Here is a 13,114-nt window from a genome sequence, read left to right as displayed (position 1 = left end):
TCCGACATGTTACCCCCGTCTTCGTCCCTTATGCTTGCCCCTTCCAGCTCCACTACAAAGACGATTGTACTTTGTTTTGCCCGCCGCTACACGCGTGAATAATGACCAACAAGCTTAAACTTACCGCAAATGTGCAAAATAATAAAACATGGTAAATATATGTCGCGGCCGTGAGTTTTCTTTTGCACGCCGTGCAAAAAAAAATTAAAAAGGGAATGCAACACGAGGACTTCCCAGGAGGTCACCCATCCTAGTACTACTCTCGCCCAAGCACGCTTAACTTCGGAGTTTTGATGGGATCCGGTGCTTTAGTGCTGGTATGATCGCATCCGACATGTTACCCCCGTTTGTTGGAATTATGCCCTAGAGGCAATAATAAATTGGTTATTATTATATTTCCTTGTTCATGATAATCGTTTATTATCCATGCTAGAATTGTATTGATGGGAAACTCATATACATGTGTGGATACATAGACAACACCATGTCTCTAGTAAGCCTCTAGTTGACTAGCTCGTTAATCAATAGATGGTTACAGTTTCCTGACCATGGACATTGGATGTCGTTGATAACGGGATCACATCATTAGGAGAATGATGTGATGGACAAGACCCAATCCTAAGCCTAGCACAAGATCATGTAGTTCGTATGCTAAAGTTTTTCTAATGTCAAGTATCATTTCCTTAGACCATGAGATTGTGCAACTCCCGGATACCGTAGGAGTGCTTTGGGTGTGCCAAACGTCACAACGTAACTGGGTGGCTATAAAGGTACACTACAGGTATCTCCGAAAGTGTCTGTTGGGTTGGCACGAATCAAGACTGGGAGTTGTCACTCCGTGTAAACGGAGAGGTATCTCTGGGCCCACTCGGTAGGACATCATCATAATGTGCACAATGTGATCAAGGAGTTGATCACGGGATGATGTGTTACGGAACGAGTGAAGAGACTTGCCGGTAACGAGATTGAACAAGGTATCGGGATATTGACGATCGAATCTCGGGCAAGTATCGTACCGCTAGACAAAGGGAATTGTATACGGGATTGATTAAGTCCTTGACATCGTGGTTCATCCGATGAGATCATCGTGGAACATGTGGGAGCCAACATGAGTATCCAGATCCCGCTGTTGGTTATTGACCAGAGGATGTCTCGGTCATGTCTGCATGGTTCTCGAACCTGTAGGGTCTACACACTTAAGGTTCGGTGACGCTAGGGTTATAGAGATATTAGTATGCGGTAACCCAAAAGTTGTTCGGAGTCCCGGATGAGATCTCGGACGTCACGAGGAGTCCCGGAATGGTCCGGAGGTAAAGATTTATATATGGGAAGTCTTGTTTTGGTCGCCGGAAAAGTTTCGCGCATTATCGGTATTGTACAGGGAGTGCCGAAAGGGGTCCGGGGGTCCACCAAGGGGGTCCACCTGCCCCGGGGGGCCACATGGGCTGTAGGGGTGTGCGCCTTGGCCTATATGGGCCAAGGGCACCAGCCCCAAGAGGCCCATGTGCCAAGAGATAAGGGAATGGAAGAGTCCTAAAAGGGGAAGGCACCTCCTAGGTGCCTTGGGGAGGATGGACTCCTCCCTGGCCGCACCCTTCCTTGGAGGAAGGGCCAAGGCTGCCCCGCCCTCTCCCTTGGCCCTATATATAGTGGGGGAAGGGAGGGCAGCCTAACCTAAGCCCTGGTGCCTCCCTCTCCCTCCCATGACACATTTCCCTCCTCCCGCAGCGCTTGGCGAAGCCCTGTTAGAATCCCGCTACTTCCACCACCACGCCGTCGTGCTGCTGGATCTCCATCAACCTCTCCTCCCCCCTTGCTGGATCAAGAAGGTGGATACGTCGCTGCTCCGTACGTGTGTTGAACGCGGAGGTGCCGTCCGTTCGGTGCTAGGATCATCGGTGATTTGGATCACGATGAGTACGACTCCATCAACCCCATTCTCTTGAACGCTTCCGCGCGCGATGTAGAAGGGTATGTAGATCCACTCCTCCCTCGTTGCTAGATGACTCCATAGATTGATCTTGGTGACACGTAGGAAAATTTTGAATTATTGCTACGTTCCCCAATAGTGGCATCATGAGCTAGGTCTATGCGTAGTTTCTATGCACGAGTAGAACACAAAGTAGTTGTGGGCGTTGATTTTGTTCAATATGCTTACCGTTACTAGTCCAATCTTGATTCGGCGGCATTGTGGGATGAAGCGGCCCGGACCGACCTTACACGTACTCTTACGTGAGACTGGTTCCACCGACTGACATGCACTAGTTGCATAAGGTGGCTAGCGTGTGTCTGTCTCTCCCACTTTAGTCGGATCGGATTCGATGAAAAGGGTCCTTATGAAGGGTAAATAGCAATTGGCATATCACGTTGTGGTTTTTGCGTAGGTAAGAAACGTTCTTGCTACAAACCCATAGCAACCACGTAAAACATGCAAACAACAATTAGAGGACGTCTAACTTGTTTTTGTAGGGTATGCTATGTGATGTGATATGGCCAAGAAGAATGTGATGAATGATATGTGATGTATGAGATTGATCATGTTCTTGTAATAGGAATCACGACTTGCATGTCGATGAGTATGACAACTAGCAGGAGCCATAGGAGTTGTCTTTATTTATTATATGACCCGCGTGTCATTGAACAAACACCATGTAATTACTTTACTTTATTGCTAACCGTTAGCTGTAGTAGTAGAAGTAATAGTTGGCGAGACAACTTCATGAAGACACGATGATGGAGATCATGATGATGGAGATCATGGTGTCATGCCTGTGACGATGATGATCATGGAGCCCCGAAGATGGAGATCAAAAGGAGCAAAGTGATGATGGCCATATCATGTCACTATTTGATTGCATGTGATGTTTATCATGTTTAGACATCTTATTTGCTTAGAACGACGGTAGTAAATAAGATGATCCCTCACTAAAATTTCAAGAAGGTGTTCCCCCTAACTGTGCACCGTTGCGAAAGTTCGTCGTTTCGAAGCACCACATGATGATCGGGTGTGATAGATTCTTACGTTCGAATACAACGGGTGTTGACGAGCCTAGCATGTACAGACATGGCCTCGGAACACATGCGAAACACTTAAGTTGACTTGATGAGCCTAGCATGTACTGACATGGCCTCAGAACACAAGAGACCGAAAGGTCGAGCATGAGTCGTATGGTAGATACGATCAACATGAAGATGTTCACCGATGATGACTAGTCCATCTCACGTGATGATCGGACACGGCCTAGTTGACTCGGATCATGTAATCACTTAGATGACTAGAGGGATGTCTATCTGAGTGGGAGTTCATAAGATGAACTTAATTATCATGAACATAGTCAAAAGGTTTTTGCAAATAATGTCGTAGCTTACACTTTAGTTCTACAAAGATATGTTCCTAGAGAAAATTTAGTTGAAAGTTGATAGTAGCAATTACGCGGACTAGGTCCGTAAACTTAGGATTGTCCTCATTGCTGCACAGAAGGCTTATGTCCTTAATGCACCGCTCGGTGTGTTGAACCTCGAGCGTCGTCTGTAGATGTTACGAAACATCTGACATACACGTTTTGATGACTACGTGATAGTTCAGTGTGTGATGCTAACGGTTTAAAATTGTGGCACCAAAGACAGTTTTGAAACGTCACAGAACATATGAGATGTTCCAAAGAATGAAATTGGGATTTTAGACTAATGCCCACGTCAAGAGGTATGAGACCTCTGACAAGTTTCTTAAGCCTGCAAACTAAGGGAGAAAAGCTCAATCGTTGAGCATGTGCTCAGATTGTCTGAGCACTACAATCGCTTGAATCGAGTGGGAGTTAATCTTCCAGATGAGACACTGATGGTTCTCCATAGTCACTGCCACCAAGCTATTAGAGCTTCATGATGAACTATAACATATCAGGGATAGACATGATGATCTTTGAGCAACTCGCGATGTTTGACACCGCGAAAGTAGAAATCAAGTTGGAGCATCAATTGTTGATGGTTAGTAAAAACCACTAGTTTCAAGAAGAGCAAGGGCAAGAAGGGATACTTCATGAAACGGCAAATCAGTTGCTACTCTAGTGAAGAAACCCAAGGTTGAACCCAAACCCGAGACTAAGTGCTTCTGTAATGAGGGGAACGGTCACTGAAGCAGAATTACCCTAGATACTTGGTAGATGAGAAGGCTGGCAAGGTCGATAGAAGTATATTGGATATACATTGTGTTGATGTGTACTTTACTAGTACTCCTAGTAGCACCAGGGTATTAGATACCGGTTCGGTTGCTAAGTGTTAGTAATTCGAAATAAAAGCTTGGGAATAAACGGAGACAAGCTAAAGGTGAGCTGACGATATGTGTTGGAAGTGTTTCCAATGTTGATATGATCAAGCATCGCACGCTCCCTCTACCATCGAGATTGGTGTTTGCGTTGAGCATAGACATGATTGGATTATGTCTATCGCAATACGGTTATTCATTTAAGGAGAATAACGGTTACTCTGTTTATTTGAATAATACCTTCAATGGTATTGCACCTAAAACGAATGGTTCATTGAATCTCGATCATAGTGATACACATGTACATGCCAAAAGATATAAGATAGTAATGATAGTACCACCTACTTGTGGCACTACCACTTAAGTCATATCGGTATAAAACGCATGAAGAGGCTCCATGTTGATGGATCTTTGGACTCACTCATTTTTGAAAAGTTTGAGACATGCGAGCCATGTCTATTGGTGTATATGCATTAAGAAACTCCATGCAAATGGACCGTTTGGACTCACTTGATTTTGAATCGCTTGAGACATGCAAATCATACCACATGGGCAAGATGACTGAAAGCCTCGTTTTCAGTAAAATGGAACTAGAAAGCAACTTGTTGGAAGAAATACATTTTGATGTGTGCAGTCCAATGAGTGCTGAGGCGTGTAGTGGATATCGTTATGTTCTTACTTCACAGATGATTTGAGCAGATGTTGAGTACATTTACATGATAAATCACGAGTCTGAATTATTGAAAGGTTCAAGTAATTTCAGGGTGAAGTTGAAAGATCGTCGTGACAAGAGGATAAAATATCTATGATATGATCATAGAGATGAATATCTGAATTACGAGTTTGGCACAGAATTAAGACATTGTGGAAATTGTTTCACAACTAATACAGCCTGGAACACCATAGTGTGATGGTGTGTCCGAACATCATAACTGCACCCTATTGGATATGATGCATACCATGATGTCTCTTATCGAATTACCACGATAGTTTATGGGTTAGGCATTAGAGAAAACCACATTCACTTTAAATAGGGCACCACGTAATTCCGATGAGATGACACCGTATGAACTATGGTTTAGAGAAACCTAAGCTGTCATTTCTTAAAAGTTTGGGGCTGCGACGCTTATGTGAAAAAGTTTCAGGCTGATAAGCTCGAACCCAAAGCAGATAAATGCATCTTCATAGGACACCCAAAACAGTTGGGTATACCTCCTGTCTCAGATCTGAAAGCAATAAGGGATTGTTTCTAGAATCGGGTCCTTTCTCGAGGAAAAGTTTCTCTCGAAAGAATTGAGTGGGAGGATGGTGGAGACTTGATGAGGTTATTAAACCATCTCTTCAACTAGTGTGTGATAGGGCACAGGGAGTTGTTCCTGTGGCACCTACACCAATTGAAGTGGAAGCTTATGATAGTGATCATGAAACTTCAGATCAAGTCACTACCAAACCTCGTGGGATGACAAGGATGCGTACTACTTCAGAGTGGTACGTAATCCTGTCTTGGAAGTCATGTTGCTAGACAACAATGAACCTACGAGCTATGGAGAAGCGATGGTGGGCCCGGATTTCGCTAAATGGCTTGAGGCCATAAAATCCGAGAGAGGATCCATGTATGGAAACAAAGTGTAGGCTTTGACAGAACAGCTCGATGGTCGTGAGGCTGTTGAGTACAGATGGATTTTAAAAAGAAGACGGACAATGATGGTAAATGTCACCATTAAGAAAGCTCGACTTGTCGTTAAGATGTTTTCCAACAAGTTCAAGGAGTTGACTACGATGAGACTTTCTCACTTGTAGCGATGCTAAGAGTCTGTTGGAATTATATTAGCGATTACTGCATTATTTATGAAATCTTGCAGATAGGATGTCAAAACATTGTTTCCTCGACGTTTTTTTGAGGAAAGGTTGTATGTGATACAAACCGAAAGGTTTTGTCAATCCTAAAAGATGCTAATAAGTATGCAAAGCTCTAGCAATCCTTCTAGGGACTGGAGTAAGCATCTCGGAGTTGGAATGTATGCTTTGATGATGATCAAAGATTTTGGGTTTATACAAAGTTTATGAGAAACTTGTATTTCCAAAGAAGTGAGTGGGAGCACTATAGAATTTCTGATGAATATATGTTGTTGACATATTGTTGATCAGAAATGACGTAGAATTTCTGGAAAGCATATAGGGTTATTTGGAAAGTGTTTTTCAATGAAAAGCCTAGATTAAGCTACTTGAACATTGAGCATCAAGATCTATAAGGATAGATCAAAACGCTTAATGGTACTTCCAAATGAGCACATACCTTGACATGATCTTGAAGGTGTTCAAGATGGATCAGTCAAAGAGGGAGTTCTTGCCTGAGTTGTAAGGTATGAAGTTAAGACTTAAAGCTCGACCACGGCAGAATAGAGAGAAAGGATGAAGGTCGTCCCCTATGCTTAAGACATAGGCCCTACAGTATGCTATGCTGTGTACCACACCTGAAATGTGCCTTGCCATGAGTCAGTCAAGGGGTACAAGAGTGATCCAAGAATGGATCACAAGACAACGGTCAAAGTTATCCTTAGTAACTAGTGGACTAAGGAATTTTCTCGATTATGGAGATGGTAAAAGAGTTCGTCGTAAAGGGTTACGCCGATGCAAACTTTGACACTAATCCAGATTATTCTGAGTAGTAAACTGGATTCGTATAGTAGAACAGGTATTTGGAATAGCTCCAAATGTAGCGTAGTAGTTGCATCTACAAGATGACATAGAAATTTGCGAAGTACATACGGATCTGAAAGATTCAGACCCCTTGACTATAATATCTCTCACAAGCATAACATGATCAAACCCAGAACTCATCGAGTGTTAATCACATGGTAATGTGAACTAGATTATTGACTCTAGTAAACTCTTTGGGTGTTAGTCACATGGGGATGTGACCTTGAGTGTTAGTCACATAGCGATGTGAACTGGATTATTGACTCTAGTGCAAGTGGGAGACTGTTGGAAATATCCCCTAGAGGCAATAATAAATTGGTTATTATTATATTTCCTTGTTCATGATAATCGTTTATTATCCATGCTAGAATTGTATTGATGGGAAACTCAGATACATGTGTGGATACATAGACAACACCATGTCCCTAGTAAGCCTCTAGTTGACTAGCTCGTTAATCAATAGAAGGTTATAGTTTCCTGACCATGGACATTGGATGTCGTTGATAACGGGATCACATCATTAGGAGAATGATGTGATGGACAAGACCCAATCCTAAGCCTAGCACAAGATCATGTAGTTCGTATGCTAAAGTTTTTCTAATGTCAAGTATCATTTCCTTAGACCATGAGATTGTGCAACTCCCGGATACCGTAGGAGTGCTTTGGGTGTGCCAAACGTCACAACGTAACTGGGTGGCTATAAAGGTACACTACAGGTATCTCCGAAAGTGTCTGTTGGGTTGGCACGAATCAAGACTGGGAGTTGTCACTCCGTGTAAACGGAGAGGTATCTCTGGGCCCACTCGGTAGGACATCATCATAATGTGCACAATGTGATCAAGGAGTTGATCATGGGATGATGTGTTACGGAACGAGTAAAGAGACTTGCCGGTAACGAGATTGAACAAGGTATCGGGATACTGACGATCGAATCTCGGGCAAGTATCGTACCGCTAGACAAAAGGAATTGTATACGGGATTGATTAAGTCCTTGACATTGTGGTTCATCCGATGAGATCATCGTGGAACATGTGGGAGCCAACATGGGTATCTAGATCCCGCTGTTGGTTATTGACCGGAGGATGTCTCGGTCATGTCTGCATGGTTCCCGAACCCGTAGGGTCTACACACTTAAGGTTCGGTGACACTAGGGTTATAGAGATATTAGTATGCGGTAACCCAAAAGTTGTTCGGAGTCCTGGATGAGATCCCGGACGTCACGAGGAGTTCCGGAATGGTCCGGAGGTAAAGATTTATATATGGGCAGTCTTGTTTTGGTCGCCGGAAAAGTTTCGCGCATTATCGGTATTGTACTGGGAGTGCCGAAAGGGGTCCGAGGGTCCACCAAGGGGGTCCACCTGCCCCGGGGGGCCACATGGGCTGTAGGGGTGTGCGCCTTGGTCTATATGGGCCAACGGAACCAGCCCCAAGAGGCCCATGCGCCAAGAGATAAGGGAAAGGAAGAATCCTAAAAGGGGAAGGCACCTCCTAGGTGCCTTGGGGAGGATGGACTCCTCCCTGGCCGCACCCTTCCTTGGAGGAAGGGCCAAGGCTGCGCTCCCCCCCTCTCCCTTGGCCCTATATATAGTGGGGGAAGGGAGGGCAGCCTAACCTAAGCCCTGGCGCCTCCCTCTCCCTCCCATGACACATCTCCCTCCTCCCGCAGCGCTTGGCGAAGCCCTGTTGGAATCGCGCTACTTCCACCAACACGCCCTCGTGCTGATGGATCTCCATCAACCTCTCCTCCCCCTTGCTGGATCAAGAAGGAGGAGACGTCGCTGCTCCGTACGTGTGTTGAACGCGGAGGTGCCGTCCGTTCGGCGCTAGGATCATCGGTGATTTGGATCACGGCGAGTACAACTACATCAACCCCGTTCTCTTGAACGCTTCCGCGCGCGATCTACAAGGGTATGTAGATCCACTCCTCCCTCATTGCTAGATGGCTCCATAGATTGATCTTGGTTATATGTAGGAAAATTTTGAATTATTGCTACGTTCCCCAACACCGTCTTCGTCCCTTATGCTTGCCCCCCCCAGCTCCACTACAAAGACGATTGTACTTTGCTTTGCCCGCCGCTACACGCATGAATAATGACCAACGAGCTAAAACTTACCGCAAACGTGCAAAATAATAAAACATGGTAAATATATGTCGCGGCCGTGAGTTTTCTTTTGCACGCCGTGCAAAAAAAAGGGAATATAACACGAGGACTTCCCAGGAGGTCACCCATCCAAGTACTACTCTCATCCAAGCACGCTTAACTTCGGAGTTCTGATGGGATCCGGTGCTTTAGTGCTGGTACGATCGCATCCGACATGTTACCCCGTCTTTGTCCCTTATGCTTGCCCCTCCCAGCTCCACTACAAAGACGATTGTACTTTGCTTTGCCCGCCGCTACACGCGTGAATAATAACCAACGAGCTAAAACTTACCGCAAACGTGCAAAATAATAAAACGTGGTAAATATATGTCGCGGCCGTGAGTTTTCTTTTGCACGTAACTGGGTGGCTATAGAGGTACATTACAGGTATCTCCGAAAGTGTCTGTTGGGTTGGCACGAATCAAGACTGGGATTTGTCACTCCGTGTAAACGGAGAGGTACCTCTGGGCCCACTCGGTAGGACATCATCATAATGTGCACAATGTGACCAAGGAGTTGATCACGGGATGATGTGTTATGGAACGAGTAAAGAGACTTGCCGGTAACGAGATTGAACATGGTATCGGGATACCGACGATCGAATCTCGGGCAAGTATTGTACTGATAGACAAAGGGAATTGTATACGGGATTGATTAAGTCCTTGACATCGTGGTTCATCCGATGAGATCATCGAGGAGCATGTGGGAGCCAACATGGGTATCCAGATCCCGCTGTTGGTTATTGGCCGGAGAGTCGTCTCGGTCATGTCGACGTGTCTCCCGAACCCGTAGGGTCTACACACTTAAGGTTCAGTGACGCTAGTGTCAGGACCCCGACTCGATGCCACATAGGTCTAGCATGTAACACCTCATATCACTTTGCGGCCTCACGCACGGTATTCCCACGGGTGTCGCCTTACCTATGCCCGGGACCGTTTGCGCCTTTTGGCACACGTATATGATAGTGTCGCTAGTACCCATATGATAAGGAGCCCGGGCTGACATGGCTAGTCGTAAACCCAAAGTGGCACAGACTTACAGGGACAGGCATCCATGACCCAGCAACGAACGTGTCGGTCATCAGCAAGTGGGTCCGGGCTGTAGCACTGGGCTAGCAGGACTTCGGTAAACCGGGCTGTAGCGGGCTAACAGGACTCCGGTACTCAATGCGTGACATTTCCCCGAAGGGACAGACACAGGAACGAAGAAGGACACATGCCGGCCAGCCTAAGTGTTCCAGAGCAGTAGCAAGCTACCATGGCTCAGTGGTAACACTAGGAGACATTTCCCGGTAAGAGAGGCTACTAAGGATAAACAACTAGATAGTCAGATCCCACACATACCAAGCATTTCAATCATACACACAATATGCTCGATATGTGCAAATACAACAAGGCATCACAACATGACTCTATGACACAAGTACTTTATTTAAGGCTCAGAGAGCCATACATAACATACACAAAGGTACGGGTCACACGACCCAGCATTCAAGTCATACAGTCATACAAACCAGCAGCGAAAGTAGCTTGTCTGGGTACAGACAACTAGTAAAATAAAAGAGGCTTGGAAAGCCTAGCTATACTACGTGGTCCTTCACAAGCTCAGGATCACCACCTGGGCCTTAGCCTACTCATTGATGTCAACGTCTACGAAGAACCCATCAGAAGGGGTTGCAGCGTCTTCTGTAAAAATGTAAATTATAGGAACATGAGTACAAAGGTACTCAGCAAGACTTACATCAGATCCTACATACATGCACATTATCAAGAAGGGTTGGTGGAGTTGTTGCAGCAAGCCAGCTTTGACTCTTGGCTAGGCTATCCTACGAGACTCCAACTTGAAATGGTTTTGCGCACACGAGTCCACTACTCACCACTTCAATACACTACCGAGGGTCCACCTCCGTCTTCCTACGGAAGAGCCATCCTCGGCACTCACACTTATCTTGAGGCTTTTAGTAGTTTCCATTTACTTGTTTATGAACTGTATAGGCAACCAAGTAGTCCTTTACCGCGGACGCGGCTATTCGAATAGATCATGATAACCCTGCAGGGGTGTACTTCTTCATAGACGCTCTCACCACTTACCGTCGTTTACACGACATGTACTCGGCAACCTTCAAGCGGAAGCCCAACGTGGGTGTCGGCCACGACCTACCTAACCACCTAAGTCTCCAATCCAGGTTTATCGCCTATCCAGGTTCCATCCGCAGGGATTCCGGCCGAGGTTTCCCATACGGCCCCGAACGATGTGTACAGGGGTCCGTGACACCTAACGGGTGCCCGGTATCCCCGGCCACGTACCTACCGCATCACATCCCACCCCTACGGTCAGCGCTGTCCACGGCCTCCAGTAGGCTACAAACACCAGAAACTACTTGCAACTCCTGAACGAAGAACTAGGGTGAATAAGAAGCCGAGAGGGTCCATTGGTTTCGGGCCCAATGCATGGTAGTAGCTGATTCTTAAATCACACATACAGATCTCAGTGCTTAAGGTCGGCTTCAATGAAACAACCCACCATGTACTCCTACATGGCCTCTCATCGATACCTTTACCAAATCGTGTTCACCGCACCACTCTCATTACCGACATAATCATTTCACTCTAGCCCATCACCCAGATGAACCAGACCTGGCACGACTCTAAGCATAGGAGGCATAGCAAGGTAGGAACAACACATACATATGGCTCAATCAACTCCTACACATGCTAGTGGGTTTCATCTAGTTACTGTGGCAATGACAGGTCATGCAGAGGAAGTGGGTTAAACTACCGTAGCACACAGCAGTTTGAAATGCGTTGTCATAATGCAGTAAAAGAGAGCAGGAGCGAGAACATGGGATTGTATCGATATGATCAAATGGTTGGTTGCTTGCCTGATGGTTCGATGCACTGATACGGTTCTTCGTTAGGGTACTCACGGTACTCCTCGGAGGCAGAACCTGCCGCAAGAACACCGATACACAACCATCACCAAACAATGTGCAACAATATGATGCATGCATGAAACATGGCAATATGAGTGTGTTGGGCTAATGCAACTAAGACCAGAAGGGTTTGAACCAATTTGAATCAAAGATTCAAATTTCAAACTCAAACATGGCCCTTTTAAATGTTTTCCTTGTTCTGCATTAAACATCAGGTTAACTTGTTTAATCGTGCATGAAAATAGTACAGATGGATAGATTGGATTTTTCTGATCATTTTTCATATATAATTTGTCTGATTTGGAGTTACGGAATAAAAGTTATGAATTTTTGAAGTTTAAACTATATTCTGGAATTTCCTATATTAGATTAATTCCAGAAAATCAATTACTGCGTCAGCCTGATGTCACTGTGTCGTCAGCAGGTCAACGGGACACGTCCGGGTCAAACCTGATAGTGGGTCCCGCGTGTCAGTGTGATTAGATTAGTTAAAGTTTAATTAAAACTAAACCTGTTTAATTAACAGGGCTGGGCCCCACCTGTCATTGACTCAGGAGAGTCAACCAGGGCCCACCCGTGGTCAAACCCGGGTCGGCTGCACCGGCGTTTAGCCGCCGGCGAGCCCGACGCGGCGGCGGAAGTGATTTTTGCCGTTCCGGCAACCAAACGAGCCGCGGAGGCCACCGGAGAGGAGCTGGGGTCGAGCCGCAGCTCTTGGTGGAGTCCGTTGGGGTCGGGGTGGCCGGAGTTGGCGCCGGCGACGACTTTGGCGGCCACCGGGGTTCGGCCGAAGTCGAACTTGTCGCTAGGGGGGTCGGTGAGGTGCGGGGAGTAGCTAGTTAGGTGCTACGTGACGCGGTGAGCATGATGGACACCGTGGAGTGGCCGGAGGATGACCGGGAGCACGTCGGCGACGAGCTCCACGGCGGTGGGTGCGGTTGAGCTCCGAGAGGTCGCTACACGGCTCGGGAGCAAGAACGGAAGGGAGGGGAAGATGGCTAAGCTCACAGTGAGTGCGACGAAGCCCTTGGTGCGGCCGGGGATGGACCGGAGCGACGACGGCGTTGAAGGGGATCTCCG

General features: G+C 46.3%; 2 non-coding genes across 2 annotated transcripts; both read right to left on the bottom strand.

Annotated features, from left to right (window-relative positions):
* Nucleotides 1-212: 212 nt before the first annotated feature.
* LOC119347811 lies at nucleotides 213-331 on the bottom strand. Its single transcript, XR_005168549.1, has one exon. It is a non-coding gene; the product is annotated as a 5S ribosomal RNA (ribosomal RNA).
* Nucleotides 332-9,155: 8,824 nt separating this feature from the next.
* On the bottom strand, nucleotides 9,156-9,274 carry LOC119347806. Its single transcript, XR_005168544.1, has one exon. It is a non-coding gene; the product is annotated as a 5S ribosomal RNA (ribosomal RNA).
* Nucleotides 9,275-13,114: the final 3,840 nt, after the last annotated feature.

Source organism: Triticum dicoccoides, unplaced genomic scaffold, assembly GCF_002162155.2.
Source record: "Triticum dicoccoides isolate Atlit2015 ecotype Zavitan unplaced genomic scaffold, WEW_v2.0 scaffold75828, whole genome shotgun sequence".
In the NCBI taxonomy this organism is placed as follows: domain Eukaryota; kingdom Viridiplantae; phylum Streptophyta; class Magnoliopsida; order Poales; family Poaceae; genus Triticum; species Triticum dicoccoides.
This window is presented reverse-complemented; position numbering and strand designations above follow the sequence as displayed.